Genomic DNA, 19,397 nt, shown 5'->3' on the forward strand with positions numbered 1-19,397 from the left:
TGCCCATGCTTCCAGATTAAACTGAACAATATCCATCCGCATAGACTAAGGTCTTTAGGCAAGGATTATTGTAGCTGAAAAGCATCTGAAGATTAACAGCAAAAAACCCCAATGTATCTACATCTGTCTTATTACTGGTTGTCTACAAACAACTCCACTATCATACTGTCTTTATTACTGTTTTTTACTCTGATCCCTATCCAAATGACCCCTCTTCTACGGGCAAAATGCCATCCACCTTTCAGTACTACAACTACCAATAGCTAGAAAATTAAAAACACAGTACACCTGCTTATGTTTACCTAGTAGGAACCAGAGACCTTTCCTCACTGTGTTCTAAAAGTCACACCTAGGCAGCGTTGGGCTTATAATCCCAGAAACAGAAATTTAAGTTAAAATAATGAAAATCAAGTATACATAGTTATGTCAAATGAGTTGGAGTCAGACAAGGATCCTAAATAATCCACACAGCACTGTTAAAGTACTTTCATTCCTGACTCAAGTTGTAAAATTAACTCCTTCGAGAAACCCTACTGCCACTACTTTATTGCTGAAATACGCACGTACAGTTCTTTCAAGTTCATTGAAAGGCTACTGGCATGAGAAATTGCAGAACAGTGACATGCACACAGTATTCAAAGCCAGAATTCTAAACCCAGCTTTCACAGCTATTTCCCAAACAGCATGCAGTCGGATACATGCCAGTAGTTTCTGCCCATGTGAAGTCCAAGTGATCTCAACAAAACCTTAGAATTTGAGAAGCAGCTCTCCAAGGAGATGGGCAAAACTACTGTGTGAAATGAAAACAATAATCACTTGCATTAGAACTGGCTTGCGGTATTTGTTTTTACAACAGCATTATTTTATATGAAGAAACATCTACTCTTTATGTCTTTGTTTCCATATTTTGTAACTAGATCATGCTTTCTCAGGAGCACAATACAATTCAAACTCGCCCTTGACAGCTATTCCCACATTGTGCCTGCCACATTGCTGAGCCTACACAACTAACTGTGCAGTCATGCTGTGAGCTGGGTAACAGACTAGGCTAGGTAATTTGTAAACAATCCCCCCCCCCCATCTGAAACTGCAATCAGGTGCTCAACGGAAGTTCCTGCTCTTAAGGGATTTCAAAACAATCTAACACATCCACAGAAATAAATACATATTGGGCCATAAGCAACTCCCACTTCATTGGAATTGTTCAGTAGCAAAACATCCAATGAACCCTATGAAATCCAACAAAAATGTTTTCTATAGGGCCACATTTATGTAAATGAATGACATTTACTATCCCATTTTTAATATTAAAATGTTGCCTTTCTATGCATATCCTGACACCCATATATACCATCATGTCTCTGCTCGAAATCCCACTTAAGATATATGCAATCTATATAGATCATTCGACTTCAGCTACTTCAAAGACAGAAATTAGTAGCTTCAGATTTAATCATATTTTTTTTCAGCCCAAAAGAGAAGTCTGGCAATTCTAATGCTCAAATATTAAGCCCAATGCTTATTTAGTCAACTGCCCTGATTTTATAAGGAAGAGAACCTGTAGCATTCTCTTTTGTATACAAAGAGATTCTGTAGCTGCCAGAGTAAGAACCATTTGGGGTTTTATAAGTAAATGTCAAAACTTTATCTAAAAGGGCAAAAATTGCCAAACTCAGTCAAACTAGTGGTTAAACTCCAAATACCCTGATTAACTATGGCTAGTGAGCAATTTTAAGAACAGTGTAACACACACACATTCATCTGCAGTGATTTGTTGATTTATTCTTTACACCATGAAAAAAGTTACATCCATTTTGACATCCCTTGTATAACTGCTATACAATGTTTAACCTTACTTTATGCTGTGCTAAGCTCTTCACTGTAACAATATCTCATAGCATAAGTCCCATGGGCTTATACAGAATGTGACTTCTTAAAAACAGGGTGTTTTAAATACATTATGTGTAAAAAAATCCTCGAGAAATCCTCTGTTTAATGTAATCCAGATTTTTAGAACTGTTTCTGACTTTCAATTTATTTTTCTCATCTGTCTTCTCCAAACTAAACCAACCTTAACTTTCTCTCTTGCCTCATACTTGCCCACTATTTTCTTTCCTATTAATACCAGACCTTACTATAGAATTTCAAACATCAGCTAAAAATGAACAGGAAATACTTTAAATTCCACACACCCACCCCTTAATTTCATGAACTTCTATGAACATCACTAAAAATCAGGTTTTTTTAATGAAGATGTTTAATGACACAAAATTGCAATATATCTCACTGGCTTAAATTATTCTCGTTTATGAGTCTGCTATCAGCCTTATCCTTGGTATTTCTTTGTCATCCTCAAGTTCCTTGCACTCCTCCAAGTCTCAAGCAACCTACACAAAACTGTTTAAATTTAATTTGTTTCAGTTTTCTAGATCTTTCATAACGTAGGAATAAATTAATGGTAACAAAATCCAAACAGCCCATGAAGCAGTCACTGTACTGTATCTCCTTGTTGCAGATTTGTTCTGTGGCAGATACTAGTGTCTCCATCAGCTATTCCCTAACATTTTTCACAGGAAACTAAACTAATCTAATCCAACAAGTCTTAAAAAGATATACACTCACTCTTCTTTGGGGGGAAGAGAGGGAAGGAAGATTTTTTGGATTTATCCTCCAAAGATCAAACTGCATGTCAACATGCATCTTCACCTTCACTTTACAAGGCAGTTCAGATTTTATATGTTTATGAGGCACAGTGCCAACACAAGAAATACACCTCTAAGAACATTTACCAAAAAAAAAAAAAAAAACAACCACCCAGAAGTGTGTCACCAGCTAACATGACACAATATTTGGAAAAAAAAAAAAGTTAACAGACATGACTCAAAATAAGAAATCAAAATGCCAGATCTGAATATGCTGCTAAAAATATAAATTATTCCAATGTTGACTGCATCCCTTTCAGAACTAGCTAAAGCATAGGTCATACCTGCAGGGAATACTATTCTAGAACATGTAATAAATGATTATTCCAATTTAAGGCAACAGCAATACTCAGCTTCAATTTTGACAGATAAATGAATTTTAAAAGCATATAAAGCCAGAAAGCTTTTTGCTCTCTCCATTGTGTAACAGTATATTTTCAGTTAACAAATTACCTGGTTTACCAGAAGGGTGAAGCTGATAAGTCATATTCATTAAGAAAATTAGAAAAAAAATTACTTGGCTTTTCAGTAATTATTTCTATTATTTTTATCACTCCAAGGCAAAACATTACTTACTTTAATCTGACACCTTTTCAGTTACCGTGATAAATCCTACACAGCATAGCTGAAAAACATACTTTAAGAACAAAAAGTCAAGGTAACCAACTTCTACAGTTTTCTTACTGCACAGACATTAATACAGTCTTTCAAAATACCAGTATTACTGAATACCTTCTCCTCACTGCAAGAGCTTTAAGATGACGTCTGCTAAGTCATCCACTCTTTGGTGACTATCGCCAGTTTCAGACTTCAGATTTTTTTATTATATGAGACTGCCTCTATTTCACACCTGTTTAAACTAAAAGAGAGAATGTCTAAATAATAAAGCAGAAGAAACACAATTTAGTCAATATTCATATAATAGTGAACACTTCCTCAAGCTTTAAATTATTAACTATTATTTATCAGCTTTCAAAATCATAACTGTCAAGCACTTATCCCAAAAAAATCCATTTTGGGATGTAACTTTGCTAATATTAAACATCTGCAAAGTGCCATTTAATTAGTTGATGTTAGGCCTATGTAATTATTTACCATTCATATTCATCATTATGTGTGAATACAGCAATTTAAAGAAATAAGATCTAGTTCTCAGTCTTCTACATTACTTCTAAAAACATTAAAATACTGTTAAACTTGTGAATAAAGAAAACAGATCTAATTTAAGCACACAGATAGGGCTAGACACTGCTTTGGCAATTATTTATACCAAAAATCAACAGGAAATTCAACTAACAGCTGAAGGGAAGTCAATAACACACATTGAGCAGAGTCAGGAAGGAACCTTTCAAACTTCATTAAATTTCTATCCTGTCCTAACCAAACTACTTTCCATGCTTGAACTTCCTTCCAAAAACGAAGCTTTGTAGATGAACACTTAGAATGAATAAGTGAGGCAGAGTTAGAGAATGGAAAAATATAAAGCAGATACTGTATTTCTGTCTCTGTTTCTGTTCATAACTAAAAGCATATCCGGTAGCATACAGTACTGATACAGACGAAATAATTGCAGAAAAGAGCGCACAAGTTCCCTCCCGGGTCTGAAATACCTCAGCAGGAATTAAACCACGACTTAACATGTCCTAACAATTGAATAAATCAGAAAAATATCGTAACCTCAGGCAACATTAAGTCCCCAATTTGCCAATTAGTGTCTTTCTGTCTGGGAAAAGGCAGTAGAACCTTTTTCTTTGTCAAGTTTCCTCTAAAACCACCTATCTTCTATTATACAGAGGTATGGGAGCGTCTTTCATTAGTGCAAACACAAGCACGATGCTTCCTCAAAGTATTACATTCCAAGCTTATTAGATGGACAGTCTTAGGACCATATACTGGAACAACAGGGCAAGACAGAGCAACATGGTATACAGCATTTTCACCACATCAACCCTTCAGCTTGCATCAACTTTTTTTTTTTTTTTTTTTTTTTTAACAGCTCAGAGGAGAATTCTCAGAGAAATATGAAGGCAATGACATAGCTGTGCACGTGTTGTGGGCAACTTCCTTCAGTCACACAGAACAGCATGAGAAGAAAACAATACAGGGCTCATTATTAAATCTGTTGAATATGATCATTCTGTGTTGATCTGGAGTTTCTTAACGCTAAACACAATACATATATATGCACTACATAAGATACGATGTAGTGTATTACATAAAACAGCATTTAAAACATCCAGCTTGTCTAACATTTATTGTCCCTTGATGTAAGTATCTATATGCCTCAGAACACAACTGGTCTATTTGTCCAAGAAACAGACCACAGGTGTCCCTGCTGGTCTCTGGACAAAATCTGGGCAAGTTACTGTATCATCTTTGACTAACAAGGCAGGAATCATGGGAAAAAATGGATATTCTGGGTCAAGGAGTTCAAATCCCAAGGTACTGTGGAAAACTACGTTATATCCCCTCCCCCTTCCCTTACATAAGCTAACCAGCTCCATCTTAAAGACAGTCTTATTCCACTACTCCTAGGGGAAGGGTGTTGCAGACTTCTATGCCTCCGTTGCTTAGGAACCATCTTTTCTAATTTCCAGATCAGGTTTATTCTTGGATAGTTTATATCCATTTGTTCTTATGCCTCAAGCTTAAACTCTTTCTACCCACCTGTGTTGTTTCACTCATTTTTATGAAGAGCAATCTCTTTCACGTGTTGTTTTCCCATATCAAACAAAGCACTCGGAGTCCCTCTTACAGAGAAAATTCTCCATTCCCTTCGTCATTCTAAGAATCAGTTGCTGTACCTCTTCCAGTCCAAATACATTCCTTTTTTCTTGATGGTGGGTGATAGCAACTAGACACGGTATTTCAGATAAGCTTTCACCAGCACCAGGAAAAGTCAATACCACTTTTCTTCTTTAAAGAAAAATATTAGTAGGGCAACAGCAGTATTCCTGTTATCCTACCACTTTTCACAGTTGCTAACTTTGATTTTTTGTTATACGATCATCTTCACTTTTTTAATGCTATTAAACATGACTCCTTTTCCTGCTGGTCATGTCCTAAGGTCTCAACTTCGTTCTGTGCAAAACCATCTTTTATACTGATGATACTTGATACCCGATGAGAAAACATGAGATTGGCGTAAGAAATAGGAATGCATCAATGTTTTTAATGAAAATACTAAATATTGAAACTGACTCTTGACAAATACTACTACTAACATACTTCCAACACATCATCTTCTGATCATCCAGTTCTATCCATACTTGACATATCCTGTCACCACTTCAAATCAATTTTCACAGAAATACCACTCTAGTTTTTACATGGAATCATATTACACATTATATGACCCCTAAATTAAAAGAAGTCAGCTCTGACCATGTATCCTCTCCAAGAAGTCAGGTATCTTAAAAAAAAAAAAAAAAGCCATTATATTTCTGTGATAGCATCTTCCTTTGTCAAGAGCTGCATCACTTCATACCCCATTTTCATCTTACCTCCATACAGGATAGCTTCTCATTCTAAATCAACACAAATACCTGAATATTAAGGTCACAGTAGTGATGCAATAACTATCTCGGACCACCTTTTCTTCTAAACATAGTGGCTACTTTTGCTGCTCACTAGCCATCCAAAGCCCTTCTGCCTTAACATTTAATAACAATTCTTGCCTCTAATTACACGGACCACTTCGAAATTTCAGAGTAAATATTACATAGTCCCACTGATCTGCACCCTCAAAGTTCAACTTTATCTTCATGGAAATAATTTTTATATTCTCACTTCAGCAAGACCTATTTGCCACTGTGCATGTGTTCAAAACTGTCTTCACTGAAAATCAAGGCAAACTTTTCATGTAGTCTTTCACCTGTAACTGAATTATTCTAGTCTTATTTCATTGTCTCCACGCTTCCTGACAAGACAGGTGATCAGGTTTTTTTAAGGTTTTCTGTTTTCTCCTGATGTTACTCTGCTATTAACTTTGTTAGATCTTGCATCTCCACTTTGTTGTATATGAAAAAAACAACATCAAAGTTTGGTTAGATCACAATTTTTTTATACAGTTGCCAGAATTACCTGCATTTATTGCTGTATCAAAAGTTCAGCCACAACAGAAGTAGCTGAAAGCACCTCTTCAAGTAAGTGCTGAACATTGCTGTAAAACTGGAATTGCAAGAACATTTGGATGCTAAACTAAGTTATAGCCTTTGCAAGTTGAATGTTCACTTCTATCATTACAATAATTAACAGATTTTCATGACACTCAGAGAGGTCTGGGTCTTTTTTTGCTTCAGTTGAGCCTTTCTTTCTTTGTTTCTTGCCCTAAATGATATGTATCTAAAACATGAATAAAAAGATTAACGCCACGAGGTCTCCCCAGAGCAAGAAAAAGAGAAAGCAAGTTAGGGCTCCTTCATTTCAGCTTTACCTCAGACGTTACAACCAAATTAAAAAACCTGTATTGTATTTTGGTTTGATAACACACTGCACACACACTGTAACACTTGAAGGAAAAAAAGTCTGCAGAAACAAGGTTCAAATTTAGGATTACTATAGCAACAGAGAGGAGGGAGGGGGAAATTACCAGATTACTCCCTCAGATCATCAAATCCTTGAAAAAATAAATTCAGATTTCAGTTTCAGTCAAACGAACTGAATTCATCCTAGTAATTAATGATTAGCACATCAAATTACAGATTAAATTAAACAAGCAAGAAGTGTAATACAAGTAGTAAAATAGCAAATACAAAATTTCAGACTGAATGACCTCACCTTTCCCTTCTACAATTAAATGTTTGGTATCACAACAGGTCTTCAAACCAATAACAAATAAGAGTATTATTTCAGAAGGTGTCTAGTCCTGATTAAAGGTCTGCAAAGAAAAAAAGAGGCATTTGAAATGTGCCTCATTCTTAATTGACTCCAGTAACTACACTACTGCAAATGTGCAATAATGTGCCCCCATTTGACATGGAAGTGTAATGAATTTCTGAAAATATAGTTAATATAGAACTAACATACGTGAACACAGTAATGACAATGCCCTGAAAACCAGGGAATGTAGAAATAAGCTTAAGCTCTTTAAAAAGGTGACATGACAGAAAACAAACCCAGGATATCCTAAGTAACTAATTACCTTACCTACATGTCCTTCCATTATGCAATCTTTGACATTCTTTGTATTTTGGGGTTGTTTTAATAAATGCTTAAAAATAATTAGCATAATGGACACTATTCCAGTGTCATATCATACTTATGTTAATGCCTGAAAAAAAAGGCAGGAAAAATAGTAGTCTCAGCCTTTCTCAGAGACCAGCTACTTCACATTAGATAGGACCCCAAATCCATTAAATATACAACAGAAGCAACGAATGCAGCTACAAAGGTTTATTTTTGACATTGTGAGCTTTGCTTGAAGCATGGAGGGTTGTCTCCCCACTTTAGTGGTGAAGTATTGACCCATAAAGACTCTAAGCCTCAGGCAACTTTTCCACCAGCCAGAATGTTCAATTAATAAGGCTGCCCTCATAATTCGCAAGACTGCTTAAGTCCAGCTTTTCTGGCTGACATTCAGCTTTTAACCATGCTTCCCAGACTTCTGTTCACCATTTCTAGATTTTGTTGACCAGCTGCCAAAATGCTTTTTATTTTCTGGTGGCTGGGCAGACCAGAGGACAGTTTGAGAGACTACCTTCTTCCAATTTGTGCAGCAAACTGTTCACTGTGTTCTCTGCTCTTGGCTCCTCCCCAGGTTGCTGCAGTGAGGGAAAACCGGAGGATACTGTAAGGGCTATCATTCCACAACTGTGAAGCAAGGGTATAAGTCATCTTAACTGAGGTTTGTTTCCTTGTACTTACACCAACATCTCCATTAACAGGCTGGAACAGAGTCAAAGAAAGTGTCCTAGATCAACAATAAAGACTATGGCAGATCCAGAAGTGGACGTCCCACCTGTCAAATTCCTTACCCTATGTTGCAATCACAAACATCCTCTCCTTCCAGGAGAGAGACAAAAAAACTCAGTATAAGACGATCCACATAACTCAGCAGCATCAAGATTAGTGCAGGTTCTAAAGCAGATTGAAAGGAAAGTGGGAAGAAGACACAGCCAGACGTTCAGTCACAAGTAGCAGCAAAGAGAAAAGGATGGTCCTCTCTGAATCCAAGGCACAGAAATCAACCACCTTTCCTTGACATGTAGAAGGCAAAATAGCTTTCCCTTAGATTAAGCATATATATGTTATTTCCCTCTTCATCCAAACTATGTAGGATTCATTTGCTTTGGGAAAGCTCTAAAGAATTTACTAACTTTCTACCCAAATGCCCATACAAGCAAACAGGAAAAAAAGATTAATTTCATTTGTATAGCTGAGATCTAAGCAAACACCTAAAATCATTCTTAGTTTAATTTTTTCTGCCTATTAATAGATTCAAGAATAATTTAATACTGTACCACAAAAGTTCTACACAACCAAATAAATTTTTACGGTATACTTCTGGCCACCAACACTTCATGAAAAATAATTTACAAGAACAAACGCTACTTCCCTGACATCTTCATCCTTAATTCACTCAAAAGATATAAAATTGTTCTGAAATACTTCCAAGCTATCACTTATAACCACAACTACCAGAATACCTTCAAAAACTTACCATCTAGTAAGTTTTACTTCAAGTCTAAGGGGACACATACACACACACACGACAACACACCCCACACCTTGCTATATACAAATTTAAACTTACAAACGATAGCCACAGCAAGGAAAGGAAGTTTACTTTGGAATCAAAATACAATCTTGTGCTTTACACTGAACCTGTTATTCATATCATATGGAAACTTGAAGTGACATGAAAAAACAAAGCAGCAGTTTAGTTGTGTACAACTTTACCTAAAAATCATGAAGAACTTCTCAGTAACTGAAAGCACCTAGAGGAAGATGCCAGAACTAGCTAAACATGATTTCCTATCAACTGAAGTTTCCCATGCTTCCCTATTTTTCCTTTTTTTATCCCAAGTCCTCACGTTTTCCCCTATATCCTCCACGAGTCCATCCTCGCTCCTCCCTGCAACTGAGCACTGGCCCACCTAGGCTGGCCACGCAAGTGGCAAAATACACAACTGGTTTGGAGCTATCCATACACTGACTGGCAGGCACATATGTAATAGCTACACAGCCAGATGCTCCTGCTTCTCGAAACAAATCAGAAGCCATGTCCCTCCCTTAATAGGGGCACATGTTTGGCTATCAGACTATCCCACTGCTGGCAGAAACTTTCTTTAGACTATCCCACTGCTGGCAGAAACTTTCTTTAGACTATCCCACTGCTGGCAGAAACTTTCTTTAGACTATCCCACTGCTGGCAGAAACTTTCTTTAGACTATCCCACTGCTGGCAGAAACTTTCTTTAGACTATCCCACTGCTGGCAGAAACTTTCTTTAGACTATCCCACTGCTGGCAGAAACTTTCTTTAGACTATCCCACTGCTGGCAGAAACTTTCTTTAGACTATCCCACTGCTGGCAGAAACTTTCTTTAGACTATCCCACTGCTGGCAGAAACTTTCTTTAGACTATCCCACTGCTGGCAGAAACTTTCTTTAGACTATCCCACTGCTGGCAGAAACTTTCTTTAGACTATCCCACTGCTGGCAGAAACTTTCTATGTTTGAAGTCACCATTTTCCTGTTAAATTCAGCAGAATGTAGCTAACGGGTTCAGAAGTTGAAGCAAAAAATAAAGTAAGTCCCTTTAACTTTGGAATACTTTAAGCTGTGTTGATTCAGATTTACTATGCAAAGCTTTGTTAGACAAGATTTTTTGAAGGAAAAAAAACCCACAAGTGCACTGCGTCGCTCGGTTAATGCACAACAGCAGCAATGTCGTCTGCCGAGTTTTAGATGGAACGGATGTTTCATGTACATATACTTTATAGATTTTCAGCAGTATTTTGTAGTGACAATACAGAGAGAAATTATTTGATCTGTTAAAAAAAGACTAAATGCAAAGTATGCCTTATCCTTCACATCCATAGTCACAATGCAGGAACAGTAACTTTATGATCAGTACTATATAACAAAACAAACAAACAAAATAAACAAACCACAAACCAACCACCCCAAACCAACAAAAAAATCAACTAACCAAAAAACCCACAGAAGACAACCTTCATTGGTCAAGGTTCTCCCAAACACTTGCTGGTTTACTCTGACATCAGTTATAATAAAGCTGAAATAGCATATCAGACCTCTCAAGATTCAAGATCTAAAACAAGAGAGAGATAAAAAGTATAAAAAGCACCACAACAGGAATCTGAGATTTGTACAGACAAAATGAAAACAAACCCATAATACATCAAACTAGGTTTCTATGGCTGTGAGTCAAATTAGGTTTTAGTCCAAAGCTGATTTTACATATTTACTAATTCCAGCCAAAAACCTAGATGATCTTAGGTAATTTGATTTCCCTCTAATCTTCAGTGTATAAGTGTACAACATTTATCTACTAATTTGATGAGAAAGTATCAAAGATACCATAAAAAGTTACTGATTAACTGCATTTACTGCTCACTGCTTCCATGACCCCTTTCCAGCAATTCAATTAAGTATATGGAAGAAAATCCCAGAACTCCAGAACATTTTACTCCCTATCTTTTCAGATTTCATGAGTCAAGATCTGAAAAACATACATAAAATATATTGCAAACATCAATAATTTTAAAAGACAAACCAAATACATCAGTCAATTACAAATGCAAAGGAATACTTGCTTCGCCTGAAGAGCATGGAAACTCCCAAATCTCAGTTTTAAAGAGCAGCTCCTAATATCCCAGTTTTAAAACCGAACTAAAATGCAGTTTCATGTCTGTTGATGTTTAATAAATCTGTGGGGAAAAACACTTTTGATGTCCCGCTTGCTAATGGACCTGATCTAAAGTTGAAAGGTTGAGCTTTCACTGAGTAGTTTGATCCAACAGAGCAGGCAGAGATCATTCCTCAAAATGCAATAAAATAAGCAAGGTCAAAAGGAAGAAGCTAGGAAGGTGCCAAAGAAGTTATTACTCCTGTTTGGCTACACCTTCAAGGACATTTTCAGTTTCTTCTTAATGGTCAGAGTCAATCCAGCAAAGCCAGCAAGCATACATGCTGGTCAGCCAGCTTGACTGGCAGTAGTTATTCAAATCCATCTCTACACTGAAACTTCATTTGCCCTGAAATGAACAACGGTTAGGCTTTAAAATTCCCCAAACTAAGCAGCAATACTTAAACTTTATTCAAGACCAGGATCATCGGTCAGAATGTTAAAACCATAGCCCTCATCACAAATGACATCTCATCTTATAGCTGATTTGAAAAGCAGTAGTTCTAAAACGGGTGTTTCTTGCAGTCTCTGCCCTTGCAACTCCTGCAACTACTAACCACTAAAATTTCTGAACTGACAAAACCACAGTAAACAACATCCTGTGATTGGCAAGGAAAGAAAACGATTATTTGCTTCAATTTGACTAAAGATTACCAAGATTATTCTCAACAAACAACAGACACTTACTAAGATGGTAACAGATGTTATCATAAAGTTATGTTGAACACTGCTTGAAATTACTACAGAACCTTTTTATTGTACATGCAATACTTTAAAGTGATAGGAAAAGTAACCACGGAAAAAGGTAATTTTAAAGTAAAAAATCATCATAGATAAAGATATATAACCAGTACTCTTGAAGGAGCATTACCTCTAACGAAAAGCAGCTTTCCTCAGGGAATAAACTGGTTTACATGATTCACACTTTACACCTTTCTTTACTGACAGGTTTGTACAGGTACTGTTATCAGCCCTACCAAAAAGGGGTATTTTTGAAGAGAAATGCTGAGTAAGTGGCAAGACTAGGTAATGTTTTCCTATTCCCCTGAAAAGGCCGATTAAATTATATGAATAAAAACTGCAAAACAGGTAATCCAGGAACTTCTATTTTTAAAAAATATCTGCTTTTGAATCTGTTAATATAGAAGATGTATAATTTAACAGAGGAGTTTTAGACAGGTTCCTCAGGAGATGTCAAATGACCTGCACAACAGTATCAGCAGTTTAAACTTACATTCACAGCTGCTCACAATCACTTTTTAAATATAAAGCCCTTCTCAATCTACAAGTGTCTAAGAAATATTTAGTTATAATATGAATTACTAATACAGTGCTATTTCAGAGATTGCTTTCTGCCACAAAGCATAGTCCAACAGCAAATTCTAATTTAAAAGCCATCAAACACAGAAATTTAGCATTATTTTTTCACTTCGTGTCCCCACTATACAACAAAAGCTACACTTCTTTGATACGCTCTCTTTCATAAAAGTAGTGGGCAAATTTTGTTACTATGAATTTTTCCCAGCAGAACTGGCTCATTTGCATAGCAACATTTGGGATTTACAAATTATTCACTATTCACCACTGCTACATTTCTTAAATAATTAAGAAAACTCTTTCTACAACTCAGAAAAGCAGTAGGTACAATGATTTACTGTCTAGTCGCCTCAGATTTCAAAAGCACTTGTCACACAGAAGTTGTATACTTACTAGCAATCTACATGCTAGAGCATCTTTCTCCCATTTTATTCTATTTATTAACAGAATTGGCTACTTCAAAATTCAGCTTTTTCCTCCTATAGCAAGCCACAGAATGCTGGGTAAGGAGATTCGTTAAAAGCATTTCATACTGCAAAGCTACCCTTGAAAAAACAAGGCTTGAATAGGGCAGAAGTAGGTTTACCCCTACTCCTGTCAAAGTCTCTCAATGCTCAAATGTGCTTGCCCACATAATCTCATCAAGTGATCCAACTCCATATAAGCAAAATAACACCTAATATTGATGGTGAATCTCAAAGAATGAGAAGAGTTGAGTCATTATCTGTTGGGCACATCTAAAAAGAACTGTCACAGAAAAATACTGATTCAGTAAATGCCCTTCGTCACTCTGCAGCGTTAGCGAACCACACTGTAATGAACTTACTGGCACAACGTGCTAGCAAAAGTCCTTGTTTCAGATAAAGCACAAATGTTCAGGTTTCTCACACCATTTTATAACAGTCAACCGTCAAAAGAAAATATTCAGACAACACAACAGGTTTTGGCTAAAAAGCACTATCCTTGGTGTGGAACCTCATACAGAAAACAGAACTCCGGTAAAACTACAAGATACTTAAACACACAAACATAGTAATGCACGTATTATCTTGCCACAGTGAAGATCTAAAAATTTGCAATGGTCTCTTCCTCAGAATTCCCCAAAGAAAATTTTGAATTTAAAAATTTAAAATCCCTAAAAAAAAAAAAAAGTTTAAATTCTGTAATTCAGGCAAACTACATAAAACATTATGTTTGCTTAAGAGTATTTTTACAAATAAGATCACGTCAAGTCTGCTTACTGAACATAAAGAAATACTAAATCCACCTGCTCCAGAAGTCCAGTCTATAGCTGCATTTTTTCCTCACTTATTATACAATAGCTCTAAAAAGAATATTTCCTAATAGAGAATACAGAATTGTTACATCAATAAATTTAATAAAGAAAAATGGAAGCCTATTTTAGAAAATTTGTATTTTTTTACTTTTGAAATAAATTCTTTCTTCCTATAAAAAAGAACGAATTTATGGCAACTAAGAACTGCCGAGTATTACATTAGCACGTTCAGTCATGTTACGAGATCGCAGTGCTGTAAATAGCGTGTGTGCATGGAGATACCTGTAGCTTTCAGCAAAACATACAGAAATTATCTAGCAGTAGCTGCAGTTTGAGAATTTATAAGCTGCAGGTAAACCTGTTTTGTAAAGCTTCTATAAAGACATAAAGCACCATGCAAAAAAAGAGAATACTTTTGGTATATGACAACGATATGATCTATAGCAACTTCCCAAAAAGCGAAGAATGAAGCAAAACCAGCAATGAGCTTACACCACTTAAACTACAGCATTATCTCATGAAAGATTTAAACCCCGCGCTACTCCTAGCCCCTTGTCTCAATACAGCCATGGATATTTTTCCAGCTTCACTGGCTTTTCCCCCTCCCTAACTGCTAGTTTTAAGTAAAGCCAATGCAGATCAAGAATCAACCTCAAAAGCAGCACAGAGACAATGCAGTAGTTACTTGCAGAAAGACATGAAATTCTGTATTGGAAGCAAACACTGGAAATCCTAAAATATAGATAACCCTTCCAGCAGAGAAAACAAAACAACTGCCCGTCTGCTGCTGCTGGTGCCCCGCCAATCAATACCACCGCACAACCATCGCATCTCCTCCTTCATTCCTACGTCCTCTGCGGACGAGTATTTGGACACACTAACGCCCGCATTCGGCCAAGCACGCTCAGCTGATCACCTCGCATCCTGGAAGAAGGGGCAGGTGAAGCAGAAGGGCGGCGGGGGAAGAGCCCGCAGCCGCATCGCTCGGGTGCAATGGAGATTTCAAGGCTGAGCAGCCGCTTCCTGCGGCGGCAGCAGCAGCAGCGGGAGCATCGCACCCCGCTCAGCGCGGTGGGCGCGGGCCGGGACCGTCCCTCCGCAGAGGGCTGACAGGAGCGCCCCTCCGACCCGCAGCCGCCCCCGCAGCTCAGCCCCACCGCCCCATCCCAGCCAGCAGCCGGAGCCTACCTCGCTGTGCCCGCCGCCACCTCCGAGCCGAGACCCTCCCTCCCCGCCCCAGGCCCTCACCGCGGGCACCCTGCGAGCAGCGGGCAGACACCGCGCCCCCCCCGGCTTGTTTTCAAGGCAGGGACAACCCCATCTCCCCTCCCCTCCCCCGCGCCGCCCCCGGCTAAACAAGCTGGTTCCAGCCCCTGCGCCCCGGGTTCGCCTCCCCACTCCTCGCTGCGCCCCTCTCCCCCGCACAGCCTCCCCGCCACCAGCGGCTGCGGCCCCCCTCCCCGCGCGCCGAGGGCCGTTAACGGCTGCGCCCCTGTGCCGCGCGCGCCCCCCGCATTCCTCCGCCCCCCCCCCCCCGCCTCCCGCCGGACCGTTACCGGCAGCGCCCCTCTTGCGCCTCCCGCCGCCGCCCCCGCAGCGCTCACCCGAGGGCAGACGATAAAGGGCGGCAGGAGGGAGCGGGAAAGAAGGGGCCGCCACAGACAGTGCCCCTGCCGAGGCTGTCTCCGCCGCCGCTGGCCCCAGCTCCGCCTCCCGCCGCTCCGCTCCCTCCTCCCCCACAGCCACCGAGCGGCCCCAGCCCCCCACCTGACAGGGTGCGGCTTCCCGAGGCCGCAGGCCAATAACCGCGCCGCCCATTGGAGGGCGCACGCTCGGCGACCAAGCGGCTCCCCTATTGGCGGACAGGAGGCGCGTGAGGGGGACGGCGCGGAGCGGTGCCGGCGCCTCTGGCCGCGGTTTCCTTCAGCCGGGGTCGCGCTTCGTGGGTCCTGAGGTACCGGGGGTGTCGGCTGGTCCCCCAGCGACTGGACCGGGGGTGTGAAGAGCCCCCCCGACACAGGGAAGGGGTTTCTTGTGGAGCTGGGTGCCTTCGGGAAGGAGCACCGCGTCGTCCGGGAAGCTTATCTCACAGCAGGCTGAGATAGGGGCAGAAATCAAGTAACTGCCAAGGAAGCGTTGCGATAGAGCGTTCCTTAACGCACTGCAATTACGGTATTTAATCGCTGGAAGCTCACTGCAAGTCAAGGTCGATCCAGAAGTGCAGATACCCAGCAAGAGTAGTCAAGCTTGAGAACTGCGTTGGCGAGGGTTAGAGATACCTGTCAAAACTGAAGGTATTTAAGTCAGTCGACTATCCTCCAGCTGTTAAATGCCAGTCTAATGAGAAGTTGTATACTAGATTCAGAAAGTGTGCATATATATTGTATAGCTTGTACATAGGAGACCTGATCAGATCTTCATAAATCATCCCTTTAAGTCTTAATCTTTTGACAGTATAAACCCCCAGTTTGTTACATCACTGCAAATAAAGCACCAACTGTAAAGTTAACTTGTTCCATAGGCTATCGTTATTTTCTGTACGTTTTTAGTATAATTTCTGTATCATTTTAAGACTGCTGCTTTACACTTTTTGGAAACTGTTGTATAGAATAGTACCTGCCACAGGTGGAATGAAGAGTTGGGGGTCTGGGAAGATGCTTTCAGAAACACTAAACTCTTCACCTTCATTACCTGTGCAATCTGAAGAAAGATAGACTCCTGTTAGCAGGACCAGATGGCTGCCTTAAGGAGCCATAAACATCTCCCCCTTGGAAAAGCCTGGTCCAACGACCTCCACCAAGGAAACACACACTATGTAGCTAGCTCGTGCTTTCTGGTAATTAATATTCTTTTGTTCAGTGTTCAGAATGGAAAAAAGAGGCCATACAGCTATAACTAAACTTACATGTGAATTCAGCTACCAAAAATGGTGGTCGAGTTGTCAAGTGATGACACAGAATGATTATGGCACATCTGACAAGAAGACACTGCTGGGCACAGGTCTGCCTAATCAGAAATATCCCAGAAGAGGAGATGTGTTAGTGTAATCACTAATAATAAGCAAATCATGCGTGAACTTTTTTTTGTAAGAACTGTTTCTGTAAGCCTAAAACATTGAAGTCACTTACCTGTCTGGTGTTGGACCCTGTTAAACCCGGTGGATGTGTTTACATACAAGATAGCATACTTTTGTCCTTGTTCAAAGTCTATTCAATGAGATCTGCAGGTGCTCCACACCCGCAGGGTCCAGCCACCTGCCTCATGCATTGTCTTCCCCTTGGTGTATAGATGGCTCTCTCTCAAAACTCTCCTGCATCTTGGCACCTCACCTCTTTCCTCATCATGGCATTCAACGCATAAAGCTCTCTTTCTTCTTGTCTGGTAAAGGACATGGAAGAATGGATCCATGTTCAAACTAACTCCGCAAAAAAATACTGCTTTGTTTTAAAATGAATGGGTTTCCTCTCCAGCTCAGTGGATGGCTGCAAGACCAGCAGTGCCAAGAAAGAGGGGGATGTTGAAGACGGCAGCAGCGCCCAGGGACTGGGGGAGGGCAGGGTCATTTCCTTCGCTAGTAGCACTGGCTTAAAGGGTTTGTGTAAATACCGGGTGCGGTGTCACAAGCAGTTTAAGGTGATCAAAGGATGCATTTGATCATCGCACCTGTTTGTCTAACAGTGAAATGCTGCGGGGGAGTGCTGTTCCTTTACCCCTCTCTTCTGCTGTTCTAGTCTGTGACCAGCCCAAGGTCACAGGTTCCTGCTGGCCCCTTCCAGTCTTCCCCCTGCCCCTTGCATCACATCCCATAATCATGAAGCCAGAGAAGATACTGTTTCACCTGGCTAATCTGATGGAAAAACTGGGGGGCAGGGGAGGGGGTGAGGCCAGCTTTCTGCTGAATCTGCCGACTGAACCACACTGCTTTGCAGGCCGAGACTGCTAAAGCTGATGCATGACGGCGTTTATCTTGCCTGTTCAGTTTTTTGGCCTGACCAGGTTCCTGAACTGCCTCTACCCAGCTGCAGGAATGGCAGTGCCGGTGCAAAGGCAAAAGCAGGATTAAATGGGTGGAAACATAAGGGAGAGCACATACATACTGACATGTACTAAAATAGTACGCTGTGCTGCAGAAATAAGGCATTAAAGACAATCTGGAAATGCACTACTGCATTATTTAAGATACAAAGAATTTGTCTTTGTTAACTCTTACCAGCTGGCTTTACAGCATTACAGCTACAACAACAGGTACAATATGAACCACACTGTATTTTTCAGCCTGTAGTATTTGACTCCGTCAAGATCTTTGCACTGCTGGTGAGGGGTCTGAGAAAACAACCAAGACAAGCTTGTTGCCAGTAAGCTTGCAGTTGCCATATACACATCTGCACGCGTACTGGAAAATGATTACTGGCCCTTCAAAACCCAGAAAAATACTACCTTGTACTCACAGAGTGCACAATTTTCCCGTGAGAGGTGTCAGAGCATGGTACTGTTTCAGTGGTACAGATGTTCCACTTGCTGACTCATCCACAGCACAGCAAGATGTTTTCCTTAGCAGGCTCAAGCAGCAGCACTTGACTCAATGCACATCACACAGTCTCAAATAAGAGAGTTAATGTGAATGTATTCATTTATAAATTATTTTAGTTTATCTTTATTTAGTTTAGTTTAGGTGTCAGAAAAATAATACTATACCATTATTTTTACACAACTGACCTCTTTACCTGGCATTAGCACTCCTTGGTGGTCAGACTGTTTACAGCTATCTGTGAGAAGCGCAGTAGTAGGTCGATGTCACAAATCTGGCATCAGGACATGTATCTTTGCTTTTATATGGGGTGCACTCATTCCACATCAGCAGTTCCAGGTCTGTTTTCTTACCTACAAACTGGGAATAATAGTATCAAAAATAGATCTTTCCCTCTCGGCCTGCAAGAACTCTTCTATCCTGACAGTCTGTTGACTGGGCAGGAATTGCTTCCCTACTACAATTATTCATTTTCACCTCACGCAAACCTTTTTACTCCACTCGTGGTTCCTCTACATGAAATAACGCCAGTATGTGAATTCTCTGCTGCTTTTTCCATGGGCCTTCAAAAAGGGAGTCTCAGTGTTTAAACTTCCTTGTCAGGTGCCAGGCTTGGAGTGGTAGGAGGGCATGCGCTGACAAGCATGAATTTGTACAAAATACCCCAAGAGCAGCCCTGGAAGTGCTGTGTCTCACTGGCATCT

The 19,397-nt window shown here is 40.0% G+C and overlaps 1 protein-coding gene across 13 annotated transcripts in view; it reads right to left on the bottom strand.

The window, feature by feature from the left end:
* Positions 1-15,952, bottom strand: part of ADD1 (adducin 1) — a 66,763-nt gene extending 50,811 nt beyond the window's left edge. For 10 of the 13 annotated variants that reach the window (XM_056339268.1, XM_056339253.1, XM_056339260.1 and 7 more), the window contains exon 1: positions 15,770-15,926. The gene's annotated coding sequence lies outside the window, so the exon portion shown is untranslated. The other 3 variants (XM_056339243.1, XM_056339234.1, XM_056339229.1) reach the window with 3 other exon arrangements.
* Between the last annotated feature and the right edge of the window lie 3,445 nt (positions 15,953-19,397).

The sequence above is a fragment of the Falco biarmicus genome, chromosome 1 (genome assembly GCF_023638135.1).
Source record: "Falco biarmicus isolate bFalBia1 chromosome 1, bFalBia1.pri, whole genome shotgun sequence".
NCBI lineage: Eukaryota > Metazoa > Chordata > Aves > Falconiformes > Falconidae > Falco > Falco biarmicus.